This window comes from Solea solea, chromosome 11 (genome assembly GCF_958295425.1).
Source record: "Solea solea chromosome 11, fSolSol10.1, whole genome shotgun sequence".
Lineage (NCBI taxonomy): Eukaryota > Metazoa > Chordata > Actinopteri > Pleuronectiformes > Soleidae > Solea > Solea solea.
Genome location: NC_081144.1, coordinates 17761206 through 17777169, shown reverse-complemented (window position 1 = coordinate 17777169; position 15964 = coordinate 17761206). Strand labels below are relative to the sequence as shown.

Here is a 15964-nt window from a genome sequence, read left to right as displayed (position 1 = left end):
CATGACAGTCCTACAAAACGGTTCATAGCAGAGATAGCACTGTTGAATTTGTCTCAAGCCTTATGACTCTTATCCGAAAACTTCCATCCCTGCTCCTTTGTGCTCGTCGTCTCCGCTCTTCTTATCCTCTGCTCTGCTCTCATCCGTCTCCAGGGAGGAGATTTTGCTTCTGTAAGTCACGCTGAATATTTCACAGAATGCACACACTGCTTACTTTTCACCGAAGTGTTCTCACTTTCATTCCCCGTCTCTTCATGTCTGTCATTCTCCACGCTTTGTCTCCATCTTTCATTCTTTTTTTCCCCCCCTGAATGTTTGCTTTAGTTTGGCATCATCCACTCGCTCTTCGTTCCTCTTCACTTTCCTTGGAATGCATTTATGCAAGAGAATGGTCTTATAATATGAATGCTAAAGCTCTGTTTGACCTTCCAGTTTTTCTAGGTTCATAATATTCTTTGGCATTTGTTTGAAATCACTAAGTCACTAAGCCTGTAAAGAAGTGCATATCAAAACCTAAATTGCGACACTCGAACCTGTGTCGTGGTTGGAAAGGGAAAATTTGCGACACACCCCTTCCAACTCCCGGAGTTTGTCCTTCCAATCCAGATACGATATGATTAATATTAAAAAAAAAACCAAGCTTAAATAAGTTGAAGATGTGTTCTTGACAGTGTTTTTGTTCGAGTAAAGATAAACGTTGCTTTATTTTTACTTTTGCTATTTCATTCCTGATTTGTGTGAAGGTGGGTGAGAGTGTGGAGGAGATTATTTTTAACAATAATTTATGGAATTTTTCTTTGTTACGCTCTAGCCACTGATTTATGTTGCTTACATGTTTTGTTATATTTGTGTTTTAAAGGTGACATAGCATGCTTGTATCACACATATATGTTAGTTATGGAGGTCTACTTACATATATTAACTTGTTTTCATGGTTATAAACCTACTAATCGCTGCAAACGAGCCGATCAAAATATCTCCTCACTGACGCTCTCGTCAGCCGCGCTGTTTCAGACCAAAACCACACCCCCAGAACGTGGACTGTGTTGTGATTGGCCAGCCAACGAGAGCTTTCTCACTGTCCTGTGATTGGCCAGGTACCTGGAAGTGACGTAATAGATAGGCCAGCTCTCAGATACACAGCTCCCCCTCTGGCACGGTGGATGCTCTGCATCTCAGCAGCTACAACGAGAGTAGTTCTTCTTCTTCTGCGGTTAAATGTACGCAACCGGATGTGCCCGGACTAGTGCCCGCACCAGGAGGCACTACAGTGGTGAGAGGAGTGATGAGGATTTCTGATGACGACATCAAACTACAGAAGTTCCGATCCGCTTCGCAGAGCCCAGGAAAACAATACAACACTATTTTCTCAGCAGTGGCTGAACTGTTTGTTCTGAAACTTTAGGGTTTCATAAACGAGGTAATGACGCAGATACACACACACAAACGCAGCGTTAATTGGAGCTTCCGGTCTATGTGGCCTTTAATAAATAGTCCAGTTTTTGTTTTCAAAATCTAACTCTTTTTTTTCTTTGAAGCCCTCCAAATAAATATACTGTACTGTGGGTCGAAAATCGTGATACGAGCCGAATTGTGACTTTGGCGTATCGCTGCACGCCTATAAGTGAACAAAAGTGTCACATGACATGAAAGTGAAGAAAAAAAACATGTATTTGTAATAGTAATATTCCCATATTGGAGTAGGTTCCAATAAAAAACAGGTGTGTCCTGTTTGTCTAAGGTAGAAATACAATTTTGGTATTGGTTCGTAGAGTGAGCGTCTTTCACACGGAAGGTCAAGTGTTCGACCCGCAGCTGTACGAGCAGCATGTAGCGTGAATGGGTATGAGAGATGTGTGATAGGTAAAAGTGTTGCACATGCAGTAGATGGGCTGTATAAATGTGTGAGACAATGGGTGTGAACATCAGAACTGTAGTGTAAAGCAGCTTTGAGTGGTCATCGAGACAAGAACAGCTCCGGCTCACCACGACCCGCATATGGATTGGTAGACAATGAGTGAAAAAAAAATGAATGAATAGTGCTCTAGTACTGGCAATAGTTTGCCTTTACATCAATGTCCATTATCACTCTGTAAAAAGTTTGGCAGTTTTGTCTTTTTCCCTCCCTTGTGTCACATCCTCTGCTTCAAAAGAATGAAAGTGCAAAATGTTTCCACACAGTGTCAAACATGGTCTGAACAAAGCCAAGGACACCTGTGATTCCAGCCAGCATGGCTGAAAGCTTTAAAGCTTTTGTTGGCAATGATTCCATATTGTACAGCAAATACCGACATTGCACTGCGCTTCGAGACAGACACTGGTTCGGCTTCTGAAGTAATTAATTCTCAAGGTTTTCAGAAGACAAACATCCAGTGTGTCATGGAGGAAATGTTTCTTGTTGCTTGTGCTTCCATAATGGCTCGAGTATTCAGCCCCAACTATAATGTCAGACCCTGTATCCACATAGGACAGGTGGCCCTCTCAGCCTGTCATGTGGGGTTGGAACAGCTGATATGGGACATGGGCCAAATTGCTTTTGCTCTGCAATTATGTAAAGAAAGTCACAATCATATACCGTCCACACCAGCTTATGCACACACACACTCACCAAAAGGCTCTATAAATACAATGTGGAGGTAATGTTCATCTTGTAAAGTAGGCGGATTTACTGGAAACAGGTCAGAGTAAAGGCGGTGCATGCTCCTGCCTTTTTTTTCTTGCTATTGCCTTTTTGTTCACAGAAGTGGTTTTTCTCTCCACAGGCACAAACTCAGGAAAACATGCATGGCACATAGGGACAACAGATTTGAAGTAATTAACATGGCTCACCTAAGAAAAACTGACATTAGGAGTACTTTCACTGCAGTACCTGACGGTTAGACAGCCTTTTCTATGAAAAGTTGGAAGCTTTTTCTGTCAAAGCTTGTAAACCACTTCCTCCTCCACACCAGGGTCGAATGACCAGTCCAAACACACACAAAAAATCACAACTTAAATTACTGATGGAAGCAGCAGAAGACTAACAACAACAGCACTGTCCTGTGAGCTAAAATGACATTTTTATTGTTGTTGTTGTCATGGAACTGTGGTGTGTGAGGGAGTAAGGGGTTTAAAAACAACAACTTCAGTTTCCTGTTGGGACATGGGCTGTCTGACAGCAAGGTAAAGCAGATGTATTATAAAGACAGCCTTTTTATGAATGACTTTGTCCTGGTCACTGTCTTGTCAGCGTGGGGAGCACGGAGAGCACAAACACATGCATGTGTGCTTCATGCAATTTCAAAAAAACCCGAACGGTCCCTTTAAGATACTGTACCCTATGAATGAGAGAGACTAACAAATTATGCAACACAGCACCAGACAGAAGTGATGTGTATGAACATGTACACCACGGCTCACCAGAGGGTCCAATCCAGCCCGCAGGATGACTTTATTTGTCAGTTCCAGATACATTTGTGCCTTTGTACATCCACTGTTATCTGTAAGTTGTAATGCACGTGTGTAAATGCTAAAATTAGGCATTATATTATTGAAATTGCATTTATTTTTCTCACGAAATTTCAGTTTGTTCATTAGATGCTTTGTAAAAAGATCCTTCACTGAATGTAAAACAAAGGGAAACATTTGGAGTTCTTGTTGTTTATAGGTTATTATGCCCACTTGAGATCAAATTGTGCCCATGAACTAAAATGAGTTTGACACCCTGATCTACACTATTTGATAGTCTCTCTCATATAATTAGAATGTGTTATTATTTTTGCGCGCATACCAATTAGTTATAGTAAATTTGATCTCTTTGACCATTTAACCCTTACTTATTACACATCGGTAGACGTCCAGCCCGTGTTCATGCAACCCAAGAGTGAAGTGAAGCAAAGACGAGCAGGAGACGGCAGAGACGAAGAGGGTGTGGAGGGAAGTTGGATATGAAAAGTAATGCACTCCAGCAAGGGAATCTAACAGCCTCCGTATTAAACTCATCCATCCTGAGAGAAACACAGAGTGGCTGAGTGAATCTGTATCTGCAGAGCACTCATCTTTCACCTGTGGCTAGCACAGATCTTGGCTTATATAATGCAATGTGAGGTTAAAGTCTGCTTTATGACCAGCTGAGCCAATAAATGCGGATCAGCCTTGACCTCTTTTTTTCTTGCCCCACCTCCTCTCTGTGGTTGTCTTTAGCAGGCTGCGAGCTCCAGCTGCTGAACTCTGCAGCCCAGAAACTCCTCCTCTGTCTGATACCTTGCTCGGTGTGGAAGCAGCCTCGCAAAAGGGGTGTCTTGAATTAATCTTTGCATCCGACCACTGACACTTGTATAGTTTATAAAGTCCCAGTATGTGTAAATTGCATGTGTATAATTACTAGGGTGTTTACAATTGTTGTTTCTGTCAACTTCTTCATCAAACGTGTCTCTGAAGCCCCCACCATAATGGTTTTCATTTAAAAGCTGCTGTGCTGCATTTGCCTTTGCCTTGGCTTTATCACTATTCAGGGGCATGGCGAACAGAAGATGAGCTCTTGCAGGTTTGGCAGCCGTCATTATGATCGGACGGGGAGTCAAAGTTGAAGGAATAATAAAGCAATGGCTTGTTGGATCCATCTTTACAGCAGCTTGGGGTGTTATGCAAGGGATGATGGAGCTGGTGAAGGAAGAAGAAATGATGAATCCTAATGACAAATGTAATGAGCAAGTAATACGTGGCTGCTAATACCTTCATATCATCTCCTTCGTGCTTCTGTTTGTTGTGTCTTTCTGCTACACAGTGGCTATATATTATGATATTAAAAATATATCTTTTTAAGCAGGTGACTTTAATAGCTTTATGGTGACGGACGTAGTTATTCTAGAATTTGGTTTGGCACAGTGCAGTACGGTTTCGAATTGCAAAGCCTTGGGTCAGGCTTGCATTGTTAAAGGTCATTAGACAGGTGATTATATTATATGTGTCATGTTGAGGAGTGATTTTCAGAAATAGGAGGTAGCGTCAGGCTGTTTACATGCCTATGTCTTGATATTATGAGTTAAGATAAGGGCTTTTGTTAATAGTAAAAATGAAGGGTCACTTGCAGCTTTGAACGACTTTCCTGCTCGGCTCGTAACTTGCTGTGTCCATTACTGCAGTCAAGTGGAACTTGTGAACTTGTAAATACAACATGAGGAGGTGTGTAATTGAAATCCAGAGCTAAGTGAGTGTGAAGGGAGGAATATTTAACTGGACTCTTCCCATGAACCCTGCAGACCACTGCTTTTAGAATGCAGCCTATTTAGCAGTTCTTATGAGCACTTAAATCCAACAGGCACATTGCTTACAAAAATAGAGCTCAGGTAACAACACAGAGAGGGAGTGTGATGTCACACCAGTCTGCTGAAATGATATATTGTGCAGCCCTAGATTATCAATTCTGCTCTGTGTCCTAGCTGTGCTGCCCCAGATACTACCCCAGTTTCCAAACGTTTTTGCTGAGCACAAACACTGATGCTGGACAGCTTCAAGTTAAACTCTGCTCAGTACGGCATGCATGTGCTGCTTGGCCTTCAGACTGGAGAAATGAAAATTACACTATTCTTCTCTCTCTATTCATAATCCATTCTAGGTCATTCACACCATTGTCTAAACAAATACACGGGGAGAGGGAGTGAAGACGAGTAAGAAATAGACCAGAAAGAAAGAAAATTAAAAAGAAATTAAGCAGTATAATAAAAGATATACATAGAGGAATTGAAAGGACAGCACTATGTGCATGCTGTGGTAATGATGCCCCTTGCGGGACTCTTTTGCCTCTCCATCTCAGTTGCTCTTTTCCCCTTCATACCCCCCCCCCCCCAATTCTCTGTCACTTCCAATCTCTCTCTCTCGCTCACTTTTCACTAACACTAGACAGCCAGGGGAATGGGATAGCTCATCATTAATTCATTCCTTCTTGCCACATATATTTTTACACAGCCTTGAATACTAGTTTATTCAGTACCCTACAACAAAGTGCAGAAAAACATATTTTGTATCTCAGAATGTGCTGCCTCCACACTCCCAGCTGTGGAGGTATTGCTCACCTGTATTCTCTTCTACTTAGCAGGGTTTAGAGGCGTCCAACAGCACTGAGTAAATCAATACATTTGCTTTTCATCCAACTGTCAACTTAACTTCCATTTTTGAAAGACTGAAAAAACAACTCATCATATAATAGATGTGTCACTATCACCTGAGATGAAACATGAATTTAAAATGAAGATATACATATATTCTGAACACCTAAATGGAACATTCAAAGTCTTTATACAGTGCCCTTTATTTTACATGCTCCATCTTTTCAAGAGGAAATAAAGTAGTGCTGTAGGATGGTAATTTGTCACACAGCCATGGCAAGTGAGAGGGGTTTCGAGAGAGAGAGGAATCCTGGAGTTCCTCAGTCTTACGCTTGTATGTCAGCTGTCTTATGTCAGTCTTATGTCAGCTGCCAAGGTGCTGATGGACATCATTGTTATTGGGGCTTGGTACCCAAGTGTGGGGATCATGATGAAATCTCACAACAGGCTGACCATGGATGAGGCACATTGTACCTTATCAATCTCTAATTGTGATAGTAAGTTCCTCTTGTGGACATTAGAAGACCAAGCTTCTAAACTAAACCATATAATAAAATCCAGGACTCTGACATGATGATTACAACTCATGTGCATGGCCTGAAAACTGCTGCTCTGCATGATCTAACCTGACAGTCAACAAATCAATGACCTACTTATAGACTGCCAGGGAACAGCAGGATCATGTCTCACAGTCTGCACCTACACCATTCTGCGTAAGACTTCTTATAACAGCTTTGTTTAAATAATAGAACAATCCCACAATGTATACTAACGTTCAAAATTTAGCTTACAACGTTGCATCTTATAGATTTACAGAAATTGAAACCTCTTGATTTCCAACAAAACCAGCTAATACTGTATATGAAGATGCATAATGATAAAGATCTCACGTTTTCATGAATTTTATTCCTCTCTTGTTGTGCCAAGTTAATACTATAGACCAAAATTAATTTACAGAAGTAAATCCATTGCCTTAACGTGTCTCAGTACCACCGAATAAACACAAGCGTGTGCTGCCATTGAGAGTGGTTGGTGTGTGTTCTTGTCACCTCTCCTTCTGTAAAACATTTCAGAAAGCTACACATTGAATTTGGCTTAAATTTGATGAGCAGTTCTCTGGCTGCCAGATCAGTTGATTCTATTTTAGCTGTGACCTAAATCTAGGATTTTGCCAGCGTGAATCACTTGTATTTTTTTACAGATTGAACTAATGCTATTTTAATGTGATGGGCTACAGGGAACATTCAAAACCCCCAAAAACAACACAACAGTCTCCACCATGAACGCATGGATGTATGTGTTGAGCAGGGGATGGTGGGCTCAGCTGGAGGAGATGGGAGTGCGTGAGAATAGGGAGGAGGGTATGACATGAGTAACCTCTGGCGTTGAGCTCAATTAAGGGGAAAAAAACAAATAAACATGACGTGAAAGCAGTTTATCCTGAAGCTTGTCCCTGTGCAACATTGGTGCCATGTTTGATGAGATGATCAAGGATTTCCTACCTCAGTGTGACCCCCTTCTAGTCAGGGCAGTAGGAGCTGGTTGCAAGTCTCAGGTAGACCACAAGGTGGTCATCTGTTATTGTGGATCTGTCTCAATGACCTGACAGTAGAGTTTAGATCGGGCCTAAAAAACACAGCCCGACCCGAGCCTGTGCACAATCTGTCCGAGCTGACCAGACCCATTAACTGTTTAACTGCTCATAATTAACATTATGAGCCCAAGCTTGATTTAAACCCAACCCTTTTCTAACACGTGGGCCATTATAGCAAAGGTTTGTATATTTGTAGAAAGCCAGAATGAAAAGGAAAAGTGTGTGTGCACAATGCTTTGAGAGGAGACAAGAGTGAGCGAGCGAGCGTATTTTACGAGCATTAGTGAACGTATCACAGCTGAGCAGTAAAGTCCCTGCGAGACAGAGAGGAGACGAGAGAGAGATCGCAGGTGAGGTGACTTTTAAGTAAGTAAGTAATTTATATAGCACCTTTTACAGATATGGAATCACAAAGTGTTTCACAGGTACAATACATAAAATACTGAACGGTTAAAACATAGGTTTGTTTAAATAAAATACAACAAACACAATAAAAAGAATAAAACAATAAGAACACTAGTCTTACTAAAAGCCTGATTAAAAAGAAAAGTTTTTAACTGCTTCTTAAAAGCGACAACAGTGTCTAGGCAGTGGAGGGAAAAAGGCAGAGCGTTCCAAAGTCTAGGTGCTACTGCTTGAAAGGAGCGCTCACCACACGTCTTGAAATGGGTCACAAGTAACGTCTGGCCTGCTCACCTCAGACTGTGGGTCGGGGTGTGACGCTGTAGCAGATCAGAGATGTAAGGAGGAGTTTGACCATGCAACGCTCTAAAAGTTAGGGTCAATATTTTAAAACAGGTTTTAAAATTTTTTTTAAATTCAAAATAATGCCTTAAACAGGGGTGATATGCGCCCTTTTGTGAGTTCCAGTTAAAAGCCTTGCAGCAGAGTTCTGGACGACCTGAATGCGGGCAAGTGTCTTCAGATATGAGGATATAAAAGCGTGAATAATCATCTCCAATTCCACCTTAGACACAAGGGGTTCCAATTTAGAGCTATTACAGAGATGGAAAACATTTTTTATTAACTGTTTGGAATGTTGCTCAAAGGAGTAAAACCATAACACAGAGGGCCGTTGTGCTGTTTTATCAGAGGGATGACACTGTCAGGGGCAACAATAAGGGTTTCTGTTTTCTCCGAGTTCAAGTGTAAGAAATGATCACTTAGGGCTGTCAGTACAGACCTTAAGTGTACAGACACAGTTCGGGCTCAGGCAGAGATTCTAAACTCGACCTTGCAGCCATGATGGAGAGAGGGGGCGTGGCGTTAGTTCATTGTACATTGTAAATCAAGGGGCACTTCTGAAATTGGGGGGGGGGGGGTGCGTTCCACACAGGAAGTCACACAAGCCTGGACTGCTACTGATTGCCAGTTCAAATAGCATCCTGAATGAAGCCTGAAGTCTATTTACGTATAACATACTGTACTTTACTTTATTGTCTCCAAGGGGGAAATTTGTGGTTTACATGAACATATATAGCATATAAAAAAGATAAAAACACAATAAAACAGCAACAATATAAACCACACACAACAACTGCAATGCACTAAGAAGAGCAAAACAGTCAAACCTCTATGCAGTTTTTAATGTCCTGGTCTTGTACATGTTAAGTAACTGCCCATTGGCCAAAACCAAATGGCCGCCAAGTGGCAAAACTTCCCGAGAAGCACTTCACTACTTCACTAGGGGTGTGTCTATACATCCAGAAGACATAAGCACCATTCCCGACTATTACATTTGGTGGCAGTGAGTGAGCACTGCACCACATGCGAGTTTTAAAAAGTCACACTGATAGATCTAAATCTCCAGCACCCACCATGTTTAACCTTTCCTAGCAGCTGAGATGGAAAGTCTCAGTGGCCATGGACATTTGCAAACTGCAGCAAATCCTCTGCTCTGAGAAGCACAGCAAAGGAATCTCAATGTGAAACACTCAACTATACAAGAGTCGGGTGAAGTGTACGTCTTTCACTGTTAACGGCCGTTATGCCATTACACTATATTGTAATTGGATATTGATGCCCTTACCACCAGCACCTATTCACTTTCCTATTGATGAAGTCATGAATTTTTTTTACAAATGGCTTTAATCTGCAGGGGCAGGACCAGATATGCTCTCTCTCTCCATCTCCCCCTCTCTCTCGGAAAATATGAGCACTATGAGGCTGATCGATACCACCGGTGCCACTGTAAACACGAGCACATCACTCATCTTTCCCGTCTTCCAATTGTTCTTTTAAAACTGTATTATCTAAAAGACATTTTGACTGATCCATCATTAATGACCAGTCTGATAATCAACAGAAGTGACATAAAGGGGCTGGTGTAACTAATCAAAACTCAATCTTCCCATTTAATTGCATTCCAAACAATGGAGGAAATGGACATCAAATGCTTATAGATCTTTTGTTATGAGACCATAAACCTCTGACAGTGTTCTCCGCTGTACTGACCAAATGTGCCCTAGTTATACATCAAGTCTGCGAGAGGCAAGACAGCTGTAATACACAATATTGATGGTGTTCTTGCTCAACAATAAATGAAGTATCTCCACCAAACGTACAATAGAAAATGATATTGGGGTGGGACAAAATATCAATATGGCACCCTGACTTGTGAGATATAATTGACCAAAAAGTTATATTTTGCTGTAATAAAAAATAAAATAAAATATGGTGCTCCAAACATTTCTGAGCCAATGTGACCAGCATAAACATTTCATGACTCCTTGTGGTGTGTGGTGAGAATTTAATTGGTCAACGAAGAATTTCATCAGAATGTAATCCTAATCCCAAATCCTGCACTTTTGGTGGACATTTTGCATTTTTTAAGTAAATCACCATGAATACATATGCATGTTAGTACAGTAGTCCAGGCCCTTTCCAGTGACGTGCGGTGAGGTTCATGACAGGGGAGGCACTGACTGCTCTGGAGTCGGATCTACAAATAAATGAACCCAAAATATTGTTACTGCAATTGTTATAATGTATATAAATTACATTCAACTATGAGATGATTCACAGATGATTTCCTCTCTCCATTATTATCCTATCAGTGCCAAAATATCCCAAATAAAAACAATAAGGCAGCAACAGAAACAGGTCAAACTTTGAGCTAACTCTACACACCTCAACCTACACTCACTTTATCACTGAAACAACTTTTGTTTGATCATGTAATTGGTATGTTGGCTTGACGGATAAAAATCCAAGGAGAGCAGAGATTTTGCCATACATGTCCAGGACACAAACAAAGAGTCAGACAAATGGTTTGAAAGCCTTTTGTCCTCTAGGCTGCAGCTTCTCCACAAGCAGTAAATGAGGTCTTGAGAGAGTTCTCAAGAGATAGATAGAATACAGACTTTATCTTCTTGTCTTCCCCGACATCTTACCCCGGCCAGTTCAGTTTCTTAGTTTAGTAACCTCTCTTACAGTATCTCTAGGGCACAGTGTTATAAAGTAGCCAACATTACATCGTAACTGTTGTTTCCTCTCCTCTTTTATCAAATTGCACAAGCTCATAAAGTAAGTTAGCGAGGGAGGACAGACCAAAATGAAATATGATTTAATCTCTGGTGTGGCTCTAACAAACACATAATCAATTTCTGTGTGTTGCTATAAAACTGTGCAATCGTACACATTACACATGGTGCTAGTTTTCCACTGTTCTACCTCTAAAGCAGTGACCTGAGGATACATTAGCGCTCTCTCAACTTATTGTTTTGCTTATTGCAAATGTCGACTTGAAATCTAATTGCATATTATAGCCATTACTTCAACATAGCCATTATGCTTAAAGGGTGCAGAGAAAGCAAAGTGGTTGGTGCTTCTGTGCCATTCAATGCATAATTAACAAAGACCGGAGAAGCTTAAGCTGCATGTAGATTCACATGAAGGTCTGAGATGGAAAATGTACACACTTTGTCTTGCTTTTGCTTCAAAGACTACACATTTTCTTCATTAAAGCTGAGTAACAGCTGCGCCCTGCACTGAAACTTCTCAACGGTGCTAAATTACTTCACTAAGTGGACCAACTGTGATAGGCCACTATTTCATTACAAAAAGCTTCTCTTTCATTAGAAGCTTTAGAACGGTGAGGTTTAAAATATCATACAATAAAGATTTGCTACTAAAAGCTGTTGAAAAAGCTGTAAAATTCTTCAGTTGAAATCTGTGTTAAAGAGCTCGATGTTCTGACATTTTCTATCCCAGAATGCCACACTCACAGTGGCCCAGACGGTTCTACACAAAGGCAAAAACCACGACAGCAGTCAGCAGTCGTAGCTGAACCGAGAACAACAGTATGGCAGCAGGTGGCGCTAAAACTCAACAGAGACGCAAACCGCTGATCTAAAGAGAATTTTTATCTCATAAGAATCCTAACAACGCAGTGATGTATTTTTCTTCTTCGAGTGTCTCTGTTTGCAGGTACGGTAGATAGTATTAGCTTGCAAGCACCCTTCTCTATTGATAAATATTATCTCTCGCCCTAGTTTTTTTTTTATCTAAGCAGCGAAACGCCATCACCATTGAGTATGTGTGTGTGTACACGAGTGCATAATCACGCAGTTGGGGATGAGGGGTGCGGTGGTGGTGACTGACGATATACTCACTTCAGGAGACCACACAACACAAGTGTAGTATTGCAGTATTCACTTTATAGAATGGTAGTTTCATATCTTCAACAGAGTTATAGTTATTGAATAAAGTCTGACGTGAAGTTGCCATTAATTTTGTTTGCCGCCCTTCAGCCATATAACCACTGCAAAATGGTAGCACTGAACAATTAGACAAAAATGTATCGAAATCTGTCATTTCATAAATTGCAGGAGCTGCAATATTTGTTAAAGCCAAAAAATGTGTCAAAATATAATTTTAGAATGAAAATGCGTATAAGTACGTAAAAGTTACAATTCCCTCTGATATGACAAGAAAATATTTGTTCAAAATCGTTCAGCACTACTAAATGGTAAGGATTTTCCCTGTTGATTATCTAACCAGTGAAGCACTGTCTCCATTTAATTTGTGTGTGTGTGTACATTTGCGTTTCAAATTAAGACAGACATTTACCTACACCGTATTCTTGTTTACAACCATCAAATTGAAACGAGAGAAGCATCTTTCTGGCCATGATTAAATCATACCGCCAGCCCTTCCCTTAAGGCCCTGGTATACTTCCGCGCATATGTCGCATGCATCAAACTGCACATCGCATTGCGCGTCCAATTGTGCTCATGCATCGGGGTCCTGTAGTATCCCACTTCACCATCTGGTGGCGGTACAAGTCTGGACGCAGGGTATAGGACGCATTCCTACCAAAGACGAAGAAGAGGATAAACGCACATGAGCGGAGAGCGTCATTGTGCAACCACGGCAACGAGAAGGACGCTAGTAGAGGAAGAGCCACCAGATTATGCTGACAACATGAGAGCGGATGGAGAGGTGCAGATGGGAGAGTGGCGACAGGTTGTGCTTGGAGACAGCGGCCTCTTGGATGCACAGCGAGTCGTGGCCCGAGGGCTTCTTGGGCAGAAATGTTGGTGCAGGACAACCTGAAGACATTCTTCAAGGTGCAGTCCTGTGGCAGGATGCAGTCAGTTGGCTTTTTTTTATTGCAAATATGCTGTTGCGATCACAATTACCAGTTCATCAAGCTATGTGTGCGAACTGTCAATAAACGTCATCAAAGCAGTCGTCGCATGTCGTGATTTTTTGTTATTTACTAAAGGAGGCGATATAATACAGCAGCTTCATAAAGAACCAAAAGTCAATAAAGTTTTACTAAGTTATGTACTTGTGACATTTATTGTCTTTTATTGCGTTTTTAGGTCATTATAGGGTGGTCAGGTAGTGCTGTTCAGGACAGAAGAGTATGTCAAGGGGGCTGCTACATTTGAGTGCTCACCGTTATGTCGGGGTTTTCAATATTTGCATTTCCATGACTGTGCTAATGATCTGAGTCATGCCTTTATTGTGCTCAGTACAAGTCGTTATAGGCTGCTCAGGTACTGCGGTGCAGGAGAGTATACTGGGCCTTTAGTCCTAACCTTGCTCTTCTGTCATTAACCATCCTCTTCACTTACTCCTTGAACTTCTACATTTTCCATTCAGCTTATTCTACCAGCGCACTGGCAATTTGCATGTTATATTATTGTTATATATAGGAGGAAAGAGGGGAGAATGCTTACAGCAGCAATGGACAGGAAGTAACGTTAAAAGCTCGCCAGAAGACGGCATCAACAAGTGCATTGGTTTGTGTTTCACTGCCACAACACTACACACAACAGATGCATATTTCCATTGCTGTGACATTTCTATAGTATTATACAGTAACTATAGTTAAACCTTAGCCCCTAACCTTTACTCCTGACTGTTAGTCTTCAGTGTAAAATCCTCCTCAGTTTACAGACACTGACCCAGAAAAACTTCCTCAAGGATTGTAGTTTTAACCCGGAGGATTACTGAAATGATACCCAGTATGGGTATCTGTTTCGATGCTGGTCAGAATTTGCTCTGATAAAAGGAAACAGAAAAATGATAAAATCAGATACTTTATGCACAGACTGTGAAAGTGTAACTAAGAATCAGCAACAGCATTTTGGCTGAATCGTGTTTTGGGCTATTTATTTCTTCATTGTAGGAGCAGAGACTTTGTTAAACGGTTGAAGAATTATACCATTAAAATGCCTTGAAATTCCTCAGCAACAGCTAAGATCTACAACGTCTGTATTGCAGACACTTGAGGTTGTATAATCGGTATCAGCACTACAAAACGTGATATCTTGCCATCCATTGTCTTAACAATTAATAGAACAGAATATTAATATTTATATTTATCAATCACATGTATTGCCATGTGCTTGAGTCAAGATGTGTCAAATCATAATGGAAAGGTATCAGAGCTGTAAAAACTCAAATTTGTATATAGAACATATTTATGTATTCAGTACAATTTTTTTTAAATGTATACATTTTATTTTTATATTATATCATTATATTTTTCTTTGCAATTCTACTAGTGAGTGTTCCATTAGGGAGAGCAGTGTCTCACAATAGACAGAACAATATAATGACATCAAGGAATCTGATCCAAGTCGCCCCCACATTCATTACACCAAAATAGGTGCAGTTGTAAAAGTTCGAAAAGTTTCCGTTTCGGAACTCTAATGAAGATCACTGAACATGTAGTGTTTTTACGAGCAGACACGTTCCGTCTTAAAATACACAGCAACTCAAATCTGTCAATTTTCAGGTTTCAAGTGCAGCGACAGCGCGCAGCATCCTCAGCATCATCATCACCATCAGCAGCAGCAGCAGCAGCATGATGGTGATTCTTATCTTTTACTGACTCCAGCATCCTCATCCTCATCATCCTCATCAACCTCCATCTGAAGTGAGAGAACGCGGCCGTTACATTTGACAGAGCGCCCCTTACCTTGACTTGTCGCGGCACTGGAGAAGTGTGCTGCGTCTGCGTCTGTCCGCACTTCGCAGCCTGCTTTCCCAAAATGGAAACTCTGGTCCTGGACCTTGTACCTCGACTCGGGAGTGTTGGTAGAAAATAGAAAACTGGCGACGGTTAGTTTTTGCGGCTTTTGACGATCTTGACTAGAGAGAGAGAGAGAGAGAGAGCGCGTGAGAGGTGGAGTCACCACAGCCCGCGTTCCAGCACTATCTGTGCCGAGTTTTCCTCTTTCTGACTGACTGACTCACTCACCCATGAGAAATACATAATCTTTCATCTCTCTCCCTCTCTCCCTCTCTCTCTCCCCCTCTATCTCTCCTTCTCTCAGTGTGCGCCTATCAGGTGGGCATTAGTCTTTGAGTAATGTGACCTTGTTATTAAAGGTTTCTTTTTTTAAAGGTTTAACTCAGTTGACTGTGAACCACTGTTGTGAGGACACATTGATAACACATTAGACTATTACACTTTAGCATATATGAACCAGCATATACATCCTGGTCCTGATGCATGTTTCTGATGATTCCCTGCTCAAACACACCTGATTCAAATGAATGGCTCGTTACCAGGCTTCTGCAGTGCTCGTTGACGAGCTGATCATTTGAATCAGGTGTGTTGGAGCGGAAACATGGAAAACATGCAGTAAATCTCAAAACGCCACCCTGGTACTTTGTGTGTGTGGAAAACTTTTAAAAAATGACAAAGAAACGCATTGTGTACGTATCTCAGGGTCAACCCACTGAGCAGTTACACATTTTAAAGAGATTGACTCCACCCTGTCTTCTACACAACATGTTGAATCTGTTTTTTTAGGAAAGCACA

The 15964-nt window shown here is 41.2% G+C and overlaps 1 protein-coding gene across 1 annotated transcript in view; it reads right to left on the bottom strand.

Annotated features, from left to right (window-relative positions):
- The window catches only part of camkvl (CaM kinase-like vesicle-associated, like), a 63536-nt gene extending 48144 nt beyond the window's left edge, over positions 1-15392 (bottom strand). The window contains exon 1 of the mRNA XM_058642813.1: positions 15116-15392. The gene's annotated coding sequence lies outside the window, so the exon portion shown is untranslated. The remainder of the gene's footprint in view (positions 1-15115) is intronic.
- Between the last annotated feature and the right edge of the window lie 572 nt (positions 15393-15964).